The sequence below is a fragment of the Saccoglossus kowalevskii genome, chromosome 8 (genome assembly GCF_978046115.1).
Source record: "Saccoglossus kowalevskii chromosome 8, keSacKowa6.1, whole genome shotgun sequence".
In the NCBI taxonomy this organism is placed as follows: domain Eukaryota; kingdom Metazoa; phylum Hemichordata; class Enteropneusta; family Harrimaniidae; genus Saccoglossus; species Saccoglossus kowalevskii.
Genome location: NC_140648.1, coordinates 20,973,457 through 20,986,840, shown reverse-complemented (window position 1 = coordinate 20,986,840; position 13,384 = coordinate 20,973,457). Strand labels below are relative to the sequence as shown.

The 13,384-nt window shown below is 34.1% G+C and overlaps 1 long non-coding RNA gene across 1 annotated transcript; it reads left to right on the top strand.

Annotated features, from left to right (window-relative positions):
• The first annotated feature begins 2,230 nt into the window (after positions 1-2,230).
• Positions 2,231-3,745, top strand: LOC146739384 (uncharacterized). Its single transcript, XR_014930173.1, has 2 exons — positions 2,231-3,077; positions 3,303-3,745. It is a non-coding gene; the product is annotated as an uncharacterized LOC146739384 (long non-coding RNA).
• Positions 3,746-13,384: the final 9,639 nt, after the last annotated feature.

Here is a 13,384-nt window from a genome sequence, read left to right as displayed (position 1 = left end):
CGCCATTGAAAATGCGTACGTGTTTACCGTCAAAGAACAAACTACGCACCATCTCTATAATATGAAACATTTACGATTTCTTGACCCGCTTCCAGTTTGCTTATTGAATCTACAATGATAATAATAAAATTTCATCTCATTCTTTCCAATATAACTGTTTATTTTAAATTAGTGGTAAAGACATAATCGAGTATAATTTATAAGCGGAGTCTGAATTTGTCAATGGTATACGTTATTATACGTACTGTGATTCAGTAGTTTGTTGGTAAAAATGACAAGTTTGGTATTAAAATATGTATAATTTCAAAATTTGGTTAATTTTGTCTTAGAAATATGGGTCAATTTCTCGAGCTAGTAACTACAATTGTCTCTTTGTAGCCAAGCCAAGGCCGTTACCTCGAACAGGAGATCGCCTATAATGTTTCTTTTTTGTCGTTGATCGTGGAAATTTGAATCTGGTGGTGTGGTTAGTTGAGTGATTTCTTTTGCCAGGCTGCTAAGGATGTCAGCGTAATTTGTGACGAATCATAGTGCTTCATTTAATTTGGTTTTGAACCATTTGAAGAGAAACTCGTTGTTTGAAGCATCGGCTATGGCTCTCAATGTTTTGAGGTTGACTCTGTTTTTCAAATGGGTCAATGTAATTAATACATTCTGTTGCACGTTCGAGCGGGGTCAGCCCCTTGTCATTTGACCATTCAAATGTAACGTTCGTTCTTGCCTCTTCTAGTATTTCGAAATCGTGGATACTCGAAATGATGTTTAAAAAAACGATGAATGATAGTTTGCTGAGTACTGCCATTTTATTAGTGAAGAGAGAATGAACTGAATACTTAGTTTTGATGTTTGACTGAGTAAAGATTGAATCCTAAAATTTCGCGATTTCGGTCGGTTTTCCAGTTATTGTAAAATAAACCTTCAAAACTAAACTATTGATTGATGCATTACATTCGAGCGGTACACTGAATTACCGATGATATAAAAACGATCAGAGTGGTGGAATGTTTCTCGTCTACATCGATCACAGATATAGATCGACGGCGTGCACAGTCTTTGATTCGGCCTGAATTGAGACAAGGCGTCATACACCCTTGGGGTGTGCCTTTTCAGACAAGTGAATTGGTGACGGACTGGAATCATCATACTGCCTGGGTCAGATTCATGTTGACTGAATCAAGTTGACCCAGTTTTTATCCCCCAAATAGTCAATTTCGAGTATAATCGTAACATTGACACGGAGAACGCGTCATTACGAGATTGAACGTGTTTTATTTCAAATCCCTCCGCTGCGGGCCATGTTTTTTTTTAATGACGTGGAAAATGACGGTAGTATTTTAGCAAAGGCTAATTGATAAAAATAATTTAAGCACAGTCACTCTACTAGGAGTCACTCTACTAGGACGGTTAGGAAGCTCTATTGGTTAAAGGTGTGAACGAGCAGCTTCTGAGAACCTATGCTGGTCTCAAAACTATGACGTATTTGTCATTGGAATGCACTATTTTTCACCATTATTTATTGCGTTCGATGTTGCTCGAGAAGACCCTCGAGAAGACCGTGAACTTTTTTAAATTGTGCTTTATTTTTACATCAAACTACAATCTCAACTGAACTGTGACTAGGTGTGATATTGTATTTTTCAGATGAGCATTCTTTTGCAATCTTGAAGATGCTTTACTCGAGAAAAACGGTGTTTTGTTGACAGTCTCTTTGTCTTGATCTCTAACAGTCTTTCGGTCCGTAAAATAAACCCCTCACTCAGTTTAGAAACAATTTTATCGCTAAAAACATTGATGTCTGCAAACCTTTACAATATTCCTTTGTCCATTCTCGTATTTTTTGTGTGTTTTTAGAGTCACTTTATGGCGAAGTTTTGCATGTTTTCGTCTATGGAGGTGGTCGCCGTGTTGCTTTATTGCATAGTTTTCATAGGAGGTAATTGGACAAAAGAGATTTTTGATTGTCGTGCTTTCATATCCCTCCATTCGCTTTATTTGACGACTGATACAAATCCCGTTCAACATGTTTTGATTCAGTCGAGACAGGGGCGACTTTTGGGGGAAATTCACTAATATAGTATTCTATTAACTATTTATAATTTCAGAATGCCATACAAGACAGCAAGATTTTCTCGCGAAAAACGTGTATATACAAAGCATGTTCATTTCCGCATTTGAGACTGCTCTTCGTTGAAAGGTCAAAGTGCCATGTATTGCAATGCTTTGTGGGGGAAAATGACGCAACTCTCGCACTGTCTCATGATTTATCGCGTGTTTTCCGTCGCCTGTTTAATGCTAATGACTTCTTAACTCGTTAACACCTCTCTTGTTTCAATGTTTATGGAGACAAGGGTGGGTACAATAGAATGACGCGGCGCTTCCTAACCGTCCTAGTAGAGTGACTGTGGTTTAAGTCAGTGAATTGACTGATAGTGCCGGGGTCAACAGAATGTCGAGTCATGTTATCAGTATCCCATACACGCAGGTCGAAATTCACGCTTTCAACTTGAAACTCGATATCCCTCAGGCTGTTTGTGAGTGTTCATGTTTTAGATAACATAAATATACCAACATCTGTTGTTTATCATCTACGTGGGAGGTCTATTTCACGTTGGGAACACTTAGGACTAGACACGCCTTACATTTAATCTTGTGATTGAGTTCAGACTGGCATTCACAAGTGTGCTTCGGAATGATACACATCGCTTATATCAAACACCGTTGATATTCGCGAGTGGAACGCGTTGGGCCACTTTCTGTCTGAAATACCCTTACCACGAAGACTATTATGACTCGTACGGTAGTCATGTCATGGAATTTATAAGATTTCTCGTACGTGGATCTACAATCATCAAATACTTTCAAGCCATGTGTTGCCAATACGTCCTGTATGACTCGTAGTGTCCATGAGATGAACTTTTCACGGAAGGTCAAACTTGGTCTACCGCCTTTGAATCTTTGGCAAGAAGCGAGGACATATTTTCTTCGTCTGGGGGAAAAACGAAAATCGCTACGTTACACCGTAAACTCATTCCGTGTGATGATTATGTATGTCAAAAGTTATTCTGTGAAACGATCAGGTAATTATACATTTTAACTCATAGTAGCGTAGTCCGCCATTTTTTGAAAAACAAACTGTACGTCGATCAACCGATTTTGCATACTTTGCATTTTAGCGGATTGATGACCGCAGTTTTACGGGATAATTCATACTATTAAATTTTCAACACATAACTTATACTTTCTTTATATAACTATCGGTTTTTAATATTATCCTCTCTCTCTCTCTCTTTCTTGTACGACAGATGAGCGATTCTGATTATAGTGATGGAATAAAAAAAAGTGTACAGACTGCTTGACTCATTGAAAGGAAGTAAGAAATGTAAAAATAAACAACATATGTATATATAGAATGAATTATTTTTTATTGATCAATGTTTACTATTATTGGCTTTTCTCGTTTCTGTGTTTTAATCGAATCGTTTATGTACTCGTATTTTTTGTGGCATTAAAAATAAATTTAACCACGCCGCACATTTACATGTATCTACGTATTTTTCGAGGTGTTAACAAAGAAATATTTAATCACGCTAAACATTTATACACTACGCAACTATTTTCCTTACTCACATCGTATGTTTTTTTGTGACGTTAAAAAATACTCAACCATGTCATAAATATATACTCCATGTCAATATTTCATTCTTGTTTACTTCTTTTGTGCAATAAACTCCATTAGTTTTCAAAATGACGTGTATTTATTAACATGTGTGTGTGTGTGTGAGCGCCCTCTACGACACATTTTGAAAAATCTTTCGTCCACGCCTGTCCAATTAAAAAATAATTAAAAATAATTAAAAATAATTAAAAAATAATTAAAAAAAAATGATGGTAATTTATGCAAATGTATTCACGATGACCTCGACACGACCTCGTATTCACATCAATTTTATGTATGCAAATGTATTCACAATATCCCATTGTGACGTCATCCTCATTCAAATGATCCCCTTTAAGGCATTGCTCCTCATTTATGCTAATTTATGCACGAATTCCCATTGTGACGTCATTATTTATGCTAAAGCTGGACTATAGGGACGACCATGAGGGCGCTGTTCGTATGACGTCATCGCATCCGATTATGAACAGCGCCCTCATGGTCGTCCCTATAGTCCAACTTAAACTACTCTCGTCATATTAAAGCAGAGGGTTTGTCGCGAGTTGTCCTTGAAACTTGAGTTCCAAGTGGCGTATACAACAGATTGTTTATTTACATCAAAATAACCCTTATCACCCACATTAATTTACAGAATTAGGCGCAACTGAAAATTCTGCGTCGCTACTAGAAATACTATGACAAATCTACACAAGGTACATGTGTTCACTATTGGGTCACCCACGGGAAAAGTATATACACATTCTTTCTGAATCTAGTAAGACCCACTAACAACTTGAATTAAACAATATAAAAGTGCAAAATTTTGCAAAACACAAAAATTGTTGTTTAGAAGCAATCCTCCAGCCCAAGGTTGTGTGCGTGAGTATATAACGTAATATTATGACCTTTAAAAAAATGCTTTAAAAACGTTTTAAAAGAAATTGTATAATCAAATCTCAATATGAAACTATACTAATACGACAGTTTCTATTGTATATCCAAATTATATCTATGTAAGTGTGCAACTATAAACCGACACGTGTTTATATTTATAGAACGTGCTTTCCACCGGGTGTGCCCGGAGGCAATCTACTTTTTTAGTGATCATGGTAGAACATTCGATCTCTCAGATTAATATGATAAAATAAAGACCCATGGAGCAAATGTATACAGAGATCGACGGTGTGCATGGTCGCGAATTTTATCTGCGTTGGTGTGTCATAAACTTTGACGGTATTATTATATTAAAACACTGTTCCTCAGGATCGCCATATGTTTCGCTGCCTACCGTCTTGTCTTCTCCAATTCTAGTACGCGCCTCAAACTTTTCCCACACCTCGAAAAATTACCGTGGATAATAGGTTTTATTGTGCACAGTATTTTCGTCAAAGACTAGTATTACCAACAACGACGGGGGGGGGGGCAAGGGGGGTAGCTGGTACACTGGCAGGTTACAGGAAATCAAAAAGGCATTTTACCTTATTACAGGAAATAAAATGAGTTCCATTTACAATAAAAAAAATAGGCTTTTACAGATAAAGCCAATTCTTAATTACATTTTTATAATATATTTGATAATTTGTGTTCAAGAATCAAAATTATAAATTGCGCACGAATTACGACATTTAATGTGGAAAATGCTTTATACACTTACAAAAAATAAGAGCTTTGTACAAATTACGGACGAATAAAATAGCTAATTACAATTTACACTTTGCCCATGTCTACGAATTTACGTTTTTTATTTATTTAAATTACATTATTACGAAAATAAAAACATTTGATTACGCTTACAAAAATACCCCTAGCCGACCCTCTTAGTATGTTGGTTGCCAGGCAACTAAACCATAACGTGTTAATTACTAATGTCAGCTTAGAAGAATTATATAATAATTACAATATTCAAATATAATAATAATCGTAATTTATTTGTATATAACGCAAAAATGAATAAGTACCAATGTGGAAGCCGAGAGTCCGTCTAATGAGAACACACATATACTGTTTTATGTCGTTGTCACAGAAATTACCGAACCATCCATGCACCACACTTACACGCCAGTACGGCCACACTATTGAATCAACTGGCATTCAGAAAACACATACTAAACCTAAACTTGCACATTGGTTTGAAACTACTACAAATAATTGAATTGAAGTTAGTGATGATCATCAAATATATATCAAAACAAGCATTATTTACAAATATCTCTGTTAAGGCCAAATTTCCCCGGCACAGTAAGTTTGCGATTAGTGCCCTCTTTGGCAGCTTTCGAGTTTCGTTCGTTTGATCTGACCTTTCACAGTAAGCCATTGTTTTCTTGAATGAACAGGTCGCGTTTCAAGTAAACCACGTTGATCATGGTCATATACGCCACTGGTACATGTAGATGTTAGTCTTTTACTTGGAGGTGTTGGGAAATTACTGCGCATGTGCGACATTTGTGTTGATAAACATAGATTTTCGCACAATTCAATGCACTCTTCAAATGGAAATCTCTCAAGTATGAGGTTTGGCCTGGGCGTGATTTGCGCTGATTATTATTAATCAAAGGTCACAAACTGAAATTTCATTGTAATATTAAATTACCCGAGAGAAGGCTGGTGTAACGTCTGATAAAAATAAGACACATGTCCACTGAGACAACAACCTGAGCAACAAGAGTTTTCTGCAATCTACATGACCGGCCTTCGAAGAACCAATGACAATCGTACAGCTGAATAATTGGAATCGTCACAGTGAGTGACAATGCAAGGTCAGAATAGATGAACTTTTAGTCCGTGTTAAGTTGATTGTATTCATACTACAATCTGTGAACAGTTTATGTAATGTATTTATTGAATATCTGTGTTGGTTTATGATAAACATGACACCATCATAATGAAAAAAAAATACATTTTTTTCTCATTCTCACTTTTACAATAATTGTGTGGTTACAATTCCCTTTTGATACAAACAAAATAGCTCCACGTCAAAGAGTTGCCATTTGTTTTTGTTTTTTGTAAATCATGTGATTGGAAAACTTAGTAAAAAAGTACATAACTGCCATGTATTCTGGGAACATATATATACAAACATAAATTAGTATTTGTATCGATTTTTGTCGAATAAGCAAACATGATACTAAATAATTCCTATTATTTAATTAAAGAAATTGTCTGGTTTTGTGACTATAAATGTTTCGCAAAGTGTTAATGCATAAGACTCATTTGTGTTCATGAGAGTAAAACACTAAAGCACTTTTCTTCCAAATTGTTAAATTGTTTTATCATGAAGCACTTCCTAAAACAAACACACATGTGATGTTTCAAGGTAAAACACTCGACTATGCGTGTTTTATAAGTGTTTATGTATATGACATGTACACACGTCGATAAGAGAAACTAAAGCACTTTTCTTTGAAACTGTTTTATTTTAGGCACTTCAGAAAACAAACACACATGCAATGTTTCAACCTATATACAGGACACTTTAGTATGACGTCTACGGTATGCATCTATAATGTACACAGTACTTATTATCGAGTGTATGCAGCATATTTAATGTAAAAAATGCTTACACGCGTCACATTTGCGAGGAAGTGGGTTCGAAGATGTTATTGTTCGTTTCAGTTAATTACTCATCTGTTTTGAAGTGTCAATGTTCACATTCACAAATATTGGGTATTGTATCTACAGTTTCATGACAGGTTTGAATTTAAGTAAACACACTTATTCACGCCATTGATAATATCTTTTACAACAACTATACATGTCTGTTTTTTAAATGTTACACTTGAACTTACCTTATTATTCTTACTTGATTACATGATTTGTTTATCGTGTGTTATGATCACTGTACAATAGTGCAAAGTGTCTTATCAATAAACGCATTATTTGGTATATTTAGTTTTTTAAAAATGATAATGTTAGTGATTTTTTACCATGGTATCAGTGTAAATTCATTTTAAAATGTATCCATCAAACTGATATCAAACGCATTGGAAGAGTCGAGCGTATTTTTTGTAAATTTGTATATAGACAAGCTTTTAAGTTGGCTGGGAAATGGACAGACAATATGAAATTAATTATGTGCAATACTTTAAATATAGCCACGTTAGCAACACGCAGAGATTATTTTGATATGGTTTTTATGTGTCTTAGGGTTGTACAGTTGTTGTAAATTATCTTCTTTTTTCAGTTTACATATTACACGTAGTTTTAGGAAAATGGCCCTTTTTAGTGTACCAATTGAACGCATTGAAGTCAATAAGAATGGGGTTTTAAGTCGTTTGCTCAGGTTTTTTAATAACAACATAAACTGCGAAATTTTCAATCTTGGATTGTCTACTTTAAAACAGAAGCTTAAGGTAGCGTGACTATTATTTGCATACTTGTTTTCTTCTTCTAATTGTGACAAAATGACTACAAACAGATCCAGGAAAGTATATATTTTTGGAATCGCCAGACATCAAACTTTTCATAAGTGTGTTTTTCATGCCCGTATCTGCATTCTACGCGTTACAAATTACTTTTTCTGTAAAAAAATAAAATACGTATTTATGAAGTTTTTTTTTTCCTTTTCCTAGATGCTCATTAGTCTGGTAAATTGCATGTGTCTTGTCAGTTTTATTCAAGCAATGCGTTTTAAAAAATAGTGTGCTGAATTTTAGTTTCCCTTTCAGTCGCATTGCCCTCAACTCAAACCACGTTGTTGGTAAATAATCCACGAAATAGTTTGTATGGACACATTCATGTTCCACTCATTTTCACCCTAAAGCTGTGAAAATTTGGTGGTGCTAATCTTACGACGATAAGTATACGCTATTTTTTGTTAAAGACCTTGTATTTTGAAAATAATAAACTCCTAGAGAATGTCCATGAAGTCACAGCAAAGAATTTCCAGCTTGTTTATCGGTAAAATCGATTTGTTTTCCCTACAAGGTCTGTTTTAACATGTGTAGGGGCATCCAAATGTGTAAGGCTAAAAAAATAAAGGAATAGGATAGCTATAATTCGATCAAATCGGCAGATGAAAACACCAAAATCAATTACTTTTTCCAGTGGCTGTGTGACCTTGTGTCTGACACATTCATATGCAAATGACTAATTTGTGAAACAAACATGGGCGGCGATAAACCACTCAAATGTTTGGAAACACTCTTTGTGTGTCAGAAAGCTACTGATAACACATCCATTCCATAACATTGCTTCGTCTTGAGTCTATCTTTGAAACTTCATTTAACCTGTGTTGTTGATTTTGGAAAACACTACTGAGGCTGCCTTGCTTCCCTTCAGAAATTCAACATTTTAACCAACTTACATGACATTCTATGTTATGTTGAATTTGTCATATGAAAGTTTATAATGCATTTCATCAATTAATAAATAAATGTGAGAATCGTAATTTTCAACACAAATAATAGTCTCGCTACCTTAAGTCTTAAATATCAAACAAACAAACAAACAAACAAATAAATTTAAATTACATTTAAAATATGCAAGCTTCTTTTTATCAATAATTAGAAATTATTTATTTGGGTTATATTACGAACTATTTTTTATATTTTAAATAGTATGTATGAAAGCTTTGACAAATCCAAAATATTTATGTTTTTTTTATCTATTATCCCTAAGCAACTTGTGCTGGCAAATATCGTAAAGCATTAGTACAATATAATAAACCTAGAGTGAATCCGTGAATATTAGATTGCTTTCATTATTATTGTTCTATTTCAATCGGGTTATATTATATAGATTTAAATTTTTTTTAGGTGCAACAATTTTCTTCATAGACATCTAATATTAATATCAACTATCATAAAATGAATTTAAAAAATGTGTGCACTAATTGTGTATAAATTGCGACAGAGACAGCTGTTGTATATCAACAAATATTGCAATTATTAGAGACAACTGTCACAGTCTAATGTAGGCGTACACCAAATCCTCCAGGTTGATGTTATAAGGCCTACCTCAAAAATGGTGACTTTAAGCGCCCAGACTATGCAGCTCGGTGCGATCTCGCTGAGGTTGGACACATTATATATATAATAGTCACATTATAGTGTCCATCTTCATGAAGTTGGTACGACATTTGATACGGCACTGTAAGAAAAAAAAAACACTTGCCTTAAATACGAATATTAAATCAGAGTTTCTGGTGGTGTTAGTCTTCTAGCGTAGTCACGGGTATTTTGTAATCATGGATTTATTCCCATGATGCTATGCAACTTACATCTTCTTATCACTGAGGGCAGTAAAATGGTAGATGAAATCGCAATTTTAGGCACATAGAATGTTCAAAATAAAATAAAAATTGTTGCACTAATTTGGAAAGTTGAATCATAATTGTCAGCAAATACGTTGCTCATTACCTACAACATTTCATTGTATATTGTCACACAGTACATCACCCACCACTTTATATAATATATACCACTATTATCTCCTGGAATAGTCCTTGGAGCATGAAATTATCATGTTCACAAAATGATTAGATAATAGTATGCGATTACTCAGACAAAACGAATATAGATATTTAGATAATGCAATATTGTTCGCAGCATACACGGAAACCTTACCCAATATGTGACTGGTTATTATGATAGGATTATTGAAACATCACGAACGCAGAACAATAAAGCAAAAAGACTATTGTATTGTAATTATCATTATTTAACACTGACTAACTTTTTAAAAACAGCTATCACTAATTCAACTTCAAATGAACTAAAACCTCAACTCACGCCTCTAGTACTTTCCAGGCAATCATGAATAACTTGTTTAGACGTTTATTTCCTAACTCTGGATGGTGTCAAATGAACATTTTTTTGAACATGCATGAACTAGTGTATATGACATCAAATATTTCTGATTATCCTAATAAATATTACACTCAGGCCAAGTTCTAATTTGATGTGGATCAGTCATTCATTCATTAACACATATCCTAAAAGGATGACGTGTTATATTTAGTGTTTTTAGTACAATGCTAGTTTACTAAACATTTTGCAGCAAACATCTAAATGATGTTAAACATGAAAAAGACCAATACTAATAGAGCTTCTTCTTAGACTCCTTTAAATCATGAAAGATAGTTATTTATTGCCCTTATTATGCCACACATTTCAATATCGATCAGCATTCTTACCTCGTCTCAGTGCACTTCGATGTACATGTATCATTGTGGCAATGAGAGCTATTCATCACATGTGATTTGATTTAGACCAAGATGTCGCTACTACAGTTTTCTTGAATCTTTCTACAAGACCGAGTTCTTGGTCTTCTCTGAACATGTGTGCTTCAAATTCGTGCCTCTGATCCGAATGTAGTTGCTTTGAAACCCGCCAGTAACCTGACAACTTTATCCAAGAAACCTTTTTGCAATAGATTTTTTGTTCTGGTAGTGGATACGATTCCAATTACTGTGTGAAAGATTGGCCAATCAGTACAACTCGCTGTAATCCCGCTCAGTTATCAAATGATTCTAGTAAATCTAAAACACTTAGTGTTAGCGATGCTTCCACTGTGCATTGCTGTAATAATTCTTGTCACCATCTGGTTTGTCCCAAGCTTGAAACTTTCCAATCTCACTATATATTAACTAAATAAACACCTAACTAGTAAAGTATACGTTCAATTACATGAGTAATCTTCTTAACCCTAAGTGGATTAACCAGTTTGTTATTCGTACAGACACCCTATATTTACTGGTATGTTGTACTGATGTATTTTATTTTTGAATTGTGGGGATCGCACAGAAAGTAAAGTATATGTTGGAGAATACCTGCTATCTAGATAGTCAGACCAATAAAGGCCCTATGTGGAATGTTAGTCCAGCAACCATGAATGCGCGTTTCCAGTTGAAATGAGTGTTTTAGATATTCATTTAGAATAGTGCTTCAATTTTATTGTTTAACAAGCACATGTGAGAATATAAATTAATAAACACGTAACTCAGACACATAACAAATCAACAAACATAGTTGAACTTTGGTGACCTTGTCCTTTGTTATATAATATCATTCCTTTATCATAGTTTGTGTCAATATGAATATGCATTGTCATAATTAATTTTGAATACAAACAAGTTTTGGGATTGAAACAACAGTTGGAAAGCAGTCTACTGAATATCCTTGATAGATGTAAATATGTTACAAAAACATTGGTGCCTAATTTGTTTAATTATGTTAAGGGACATAATGCCAGCTTTATTCAAAGTAATTCAGAAATTTTAGTATAAAAACAAATGCCTCATCTCAGAAAACAGATAAAGGTAACAGAAAATCTTAACTGGCTTTATTAATTTGTACAGGTGTCTGTCAACAATTAATGATTCACTGAGACAAATATGAACTGCCTTATTATATTCATTGTGTGACTACTGTGTTATTAGACAAGTTAAAACAAATCTCAATAAATAACTATCATGTTGTAAGCTCTGCTTTGTATGCAAATCAACTTAAATAGTTAGTTGGTGTCAACAGTAATGTTGCCTCCTAAGAATCTACATCTTCAAACACTGCAATCTTTTTTAGAGTGCGTTTTTAAATTAGTACTATAAAAGCTCTATCATTCTTTTCTAATAGCTGAAACAAATTCCTGTGAATTTTGATTTTCATTTGTCGAATGAACTATTTGTCAAATACAGAACACATATTTGTGAGTACAATTTTCTTTTCAAAATATGGATGCAACATTTTTTATGTATTGTCTTGATTTGATAACTTTGAACAAAACAGATTTTCTATTGACTTTAGATCTTGATAACAAGTTTGGCACCCAATTCATAGGAGTTCATTTGGGAGATACATCACTAACGATATTATTACAAGATAAATGATTTGCTTTATTGAACACATAGAACACTGCATATTCTTACTGAGATCAGTAACTTTTGAATTTGTATCACCAGTGATCAGTCAAGTAGAAAAAGTCAACATTTTTTATCAGATTTTCTCATATTTTGCATGATATTTTCATACAGGACATCTGTCGTTCATACTAAGGGAAGAATTAGGTGACCAACTTTGATAAATTTTAGAATAGAATTACTAAAGTTATTGTGCATACAATAACAATTATTAACGACGACGCCGGACAGAAATTTTTCTATTAATATACCTTTCCCTTTCATCTTTGATGATACTGGCAAAGTAAAAACGAATTTAGTTTATGTAATATGTTGGTACATTGCAAGCCAATCACATTAAACATTGTAGATGGACAACTGAACATACCATATCTTATCATAATTAAAAAGTCGGTCTTGCCGTAAAATCGTATTCAATAGTCACGTTATTTTACAAATTATTGTATAGCAAGTCTTGGTATATGCACCTACCTTCGATTTCAGCAACACAAATCAAAATCATCACTCTCGGAAGCTACCACACTGGGTCGCAGATTTAAACCGATTTAAAACGAAGTCTCTGTTTAACTAAAATTGTGGAGATGGCGTGGTCAACTACAACTTAGTCAAATAAAATAACCCAAAACACTTATTTTGCTTTGCTTTTTTGTTTATTCAGTGTACTATTATGTTTTCAGTCACAATACTGAAGACGCACCTTAATAACGCTTTAGAACCGATGACTACGCGATATTTGAGTAATAAATTCCAATCTATTGTGGGGTAAAAAAATATCCGTACAAATAAATCGGCAATTTGTCAATCACAGTTCAGAAAAGGTGTCGCGTTCAGCTATAGTATTCATCCGAAACAACTGAATCAAGAGGTCGCTTCCG